This window comes from Cherax quadricarinatus, chromosome 6, assembly GCF_038502225.1.
Source record: "Cherax quadricarinatus isolate ZL_2023a chromosome 6, ASM3850222v1, whole genome shotgun sequence".
Lineage (NCBI taxonomy): Eukaryota > Metazoa > Arthropoda > Malacostraca > Decapoda > Parastacidae > Cherax > Cherax quadricarinatus.
The window spans coordinates 37,783,836-37,788,450 of NC_091297.1; positions in this window are offsets into that span (position 1 = coordinate 37,783,836).

The following is a 4,615-nucleotide window of genomic DNA, read 5'->3' on the forward strand; positions in this document are numbered from 1 at the left end:
TTGTAGTGGTAGCATGGCAGGTGGTTGTAGTGGTAGCATGGCAGGTGGTTATTGTGGTAGCATGGCAGGTGATTATTGTGGTAGCATGGCAGGTAGTTATTGTGGTAGCACGATAGGTAATTATTGTGGTAGCATGGCAGGTGGTTATTGTGGTAGCATGGCAGGTGGTTATTGTGGTAGCATGGCAGGTGGTTATTGTGGTAGCATGGCAGGTGGTTCTAGTGGTAGCATGGCAGGCGGTTATTGTGGTAGCATGGCAGGTGGTTATTGTGGTAGCATGGCAGGTGGTTATTGTGGTAGCATGGCAGGTGGTTATTGTGGTAGCATGGCAGGTAATTATTGTGGTAGCATGGCAGGTGGTTATTGTGGTAGCATGGCAGGTGGTTATTGTGGTAGCATGGCAGGTGGTTATTGTGGTAGCATGGCAGGTGGTTCTAGTGGTAGCATGGCAGGCCGTTGTTGTGGTAGCATGGCAGGTGGTTATTGTGGTAGCATGGCAGGTGGTTGTAGTGGTAGCATGGCAGATGGTTATTGTGGTAGCATGGCAGGTGGTTATTGTGGTTGCATGGCAGGTGGTTGTAGTGGTTGCATGGCGGTAGGAGAAGTCAGGTGGTAATAAAATTATTACAAGATAAATGCAGGCAGCACTAGAAGACATTAAAGTCAGAACCAAGATCACCTGCGTGTAAGAACCTTCCATCCCTCCGTCCCTCCACACCGGCTTAAAGAGAGAGAGAGAGAAAGAGAGAGAGAGAGAGAGAGAGAGAGAGAGAGAGAGAGAGAGAGAGAGAGAGAGAGAGAGAGAGAGAGAGAGAGAGAGAGAGAGAGAGAGAGAGAGAGAGAAAGAGAGGGAATGGCTGGTTCACAGTAACGATAGAAGTAGTTTAACTTTGTGGATTTCAGTCACCTCTTCAAAATAAGTGTTGGTGCTATCGAAGTTACTCATGGTCTCACCGGCCAACCACACCACATACTCAATTCCAGAACCAACAGCTAACTCCCTGAGTAGACTGTGAGTAGTAGAAACCTAAATTTGCCAATGTACTGGGTTCATCTGATTCTCTGAGTGCATAATTGATTTGTGACTGAGAGCTTCAAGAGGGATTTCACTGCGACTGAGCCACAACGCTGTGCAAAAGTTCCGACGAACATCCATGTTGAACCGCTTGTCGTAAAGTTTCACACTGTTGTTTGTGTAATTGTATCGCCCTACGTCTCCAAGTTCGTGGAATGTGTTATGTATCCTGAGGGAGTGTAAGACGTCCCTCACTACACCTCTGTTAATACCCAAGACCCCCTCCACCACTACCACTATCCCCTCTACCACCAACCCCACCACCTCCAGGTAACCGCTACCACCAACGCAGTAGGATGAATGACTTCATAGTATCAATCTTCGAGCACAAAACACTCAAAGGAATATTAACACTTTACGTTACTCTTGGAAAATGAGACACCTGTATCACTTGGGTATCTTTATTGTGGGAAGGTGTCACCAGTCAGCGGCTTCCTCAGTCCAATACAGGGAAGGACTTAGAGGTACTAAGTCCCTCAACCTGGCATCGATGTATTCAGTCCAACAGTCTTCGTAACCGTGCAGCATATGCACGGAGAAGGGGCTTATGTACTGTAGACAAGTGAGGCGAAGCAGTCGTAGGCAGCGTCACCGTGGAAAATTCCACAAGTGGGAGTAGGTCACACTTATAGGTTAGGCAAGTGTAGAATTCCTTGTATAAAGAACCCAAGATTTTGTGTCGGACAGGAACAGTTATGTGAAAGGTTCAGAAAAAAGACGTTTTTCTGAACCTTTCATACAATGTTGCTCTTGTCGGGCGCCACCTTATGTATATTTACTTTCGATCTCAAAATTGATAAATTAGAGAGGTTTCAAAGGAGAAACAACAAAATTTATATTGCCAGTAAGCAACCAGCTATACACAGTAAAACTAATCGTTCAACTTGTTTTACCAAGAAAACAAAGGCCATGAGGTAACCTCAACGGCGGCCACGAGGTAACCTCATTCGAGGCCACGAGGTTACCTCAACGGCTGCCACGAGGCAACCTCAAAGGCAGCCATGAGGTAACCTCAACTGTGGCCACGAGGTAACCTCATTCGAGGCCACGAGGTTGCCTCAACGGCTGCCACGAGGCAACCTCAAAGGCAGCCATGAGGTAACCTCAACGGCGACCACGAGGTAACCTCATTCGAGGCCACTAGGTTACCTCAACGGCTGCCACGAGGCAACCTCAAAGGCAGCCATGAGGTAACCTCAACGGCGACCACGAGGTAACCTCATTCGAGGCCATTAGGTTACCTCAACGGCTGCCACGAGGCAACCTCAAAGGCAGTCACGAGGCAACGTCAACGGGGGCTACAAGTTGATCAGAGACTGCCTGTAATAACTCTTCATGCTCCTTCTTAAAGACACTTATATGAAGGTGTACTGTGAATTCTTTTTATCAACGAAGGTAAGATACTGAGAAGTCTTGGATCCCTTACACTTAGTGAGTTACATTTCAGTGTACTTATTTCACTCCTTATTTTAATGATGGCAGTTTGCACCTTCTACAACGTTTCTCGTTCTGGCAAGAACTGTTTCAAGCGCGAAGATTTGGAAGCAGTCCCTCTCGCATCTTCCATGTGTAAGTTATCATAAATATTTCTCACCTGCATGTCAGAAAGTACAGTTTAAGACACTTTAAGCATTCCCAATAATTTAGGTGTTAGGTTGAGCTGATACAGCAAAAGTTCTCTGGTCATTCTCCAGAAACGCAATTTCGCTCGCATTGAAAGTGGTTATTAGCGTACAACAATATTCCAGTCTTCAGAGCATAAATGCCTATCATCACTGGCTTGGCATCTCTAGTTTTGAAGGTTCTTATTATCTAACCTATCATTTTCCTTGCCGTATTGTGACATTATTATGATCGTTGAAGGTAAGATCTGCCGATATGGTTGCTGTGTGGTTCCTGACATTCTTCTTTCGTTTCATCGTGGCTAGATTGCATTACTTTTTATTTCATTTAAAATAAATAATTAAACTTTCCATAGCGGAGTTTCTGAAATTTGTGACTCTCGGGACGACATAATTTACATAGACCAGGATATTAGCTGTGTCCTCGACAGATACCACTCATACAAATTATAGTATCGTCTACGAAGAATATTACAATAACATATATATTTTTGTTTATGTAATATGTGAATGGGAGTGAGACAGAGAATTAGAGGGAATACTGTTCCTTGAAGAGCAGAATTCCTTACGATCAGTTATTCATAAATTTATTTCGTAATATTCAGTACAGTGTAAACAAACCCTACATATTACACACTAACTTGGCTGCTACTTATTATGTTTCAATCTTCATCCAGCTGTCCTCGATGAGCAATCTTAAATATTAGATTCTGCCGCCGAGGCGGCTGGTGTAGTTTGTATACCCGTGTCCATCATGTGGACGACGAGGTGTGTAGTGGGTGCAAGACGAGGGATATCAGTAAATTGGTGTATGATAGTTTGATTTAGGACGTGTAGGAGTGATACAGAACATGTAGGGGAGAAACAGGACATGTAGGGGTGATAAAGCATATGTAGGGGTGATACAGAGCATGTAGGGGTGATAAAGCATATGTAGGAGTGGTACAAGACATGTAGTGGTGATACAGGTGAAGTTGGAGACGTGGTGTGTGTGGAGATGAAGCTATGGCTATGATAATGATGCTGGGATGACGATGATTTTGAAGATGGTGGTGGAGGTGACGATGATGATCATGATAATGATGATAACGATGGTGGTGATGGAGGTGACGATGATGATCATGATGATGATGATGGTGGTGAGGGCGACGATCATGATCATGATGATGATGATGATGGTGGAGGTGACGACGATGATAATGATAATGATGACGCTGGGTGCTAGAGTAGTGCTTGAGGAGAATGTGTTGGGGTGGTGCTGAAGGAGAGGGTGTTTGGGTGGTGCTGGAGGAGGAGACGTTGGGGTGGTGCTGGAGGAGGAGACGCTGGGGTGGTGCTGGAGGAGGAGACGTTGGGGTGGTGCTGGAGGAGGATGTGCTCGGGTGGTGCTGGAGGAGGGGGTGTTGGGGTGGTGCTAGAGGAGGAAGTATTGGGGAGGTGCTGGAGGAGGAGACGTTCGGGTGGTGCTGGAGGAGGGGGTGTTGGGGTGGTGCCGAAAAAGGATGTGTTGGAGTTGTGATGGAGGAGGATGTGTTGGGGTGGTGCTGGAGGACGGGGTGTTGGAGTGGTCCTATAGGAGGGGTGTTGGGGTGGTGCTAGAGGAAGGGGCGTTGGGGAACTTGCTGGTGGGGAGAGTGTCAGGGAGAGCGTTGGAGGAGGAGGAGGTGCTGGGCAGGTGCTGATGGAGGGGGTGTTGGGGTGGCGTTGAAGGACGGAGTGTTGGACGAGGTGCTGGTGGAGGTATTTTTGGGGAGGTGCTGGAGGAGGGGGTGTTCGGGTGGTGCTTTAGGAGGGGTGCTGGGGGAGGTGTTGAAAGCAGATGTGTTGCAGTAGTGCTGGAGAAGGGGGTGTTTGTGTGGTGCTGGAGGAGGGGTGTTGTAGGAGGTGCTGTTGGGGAGGGTGTTAGGAAAGGTGTTGG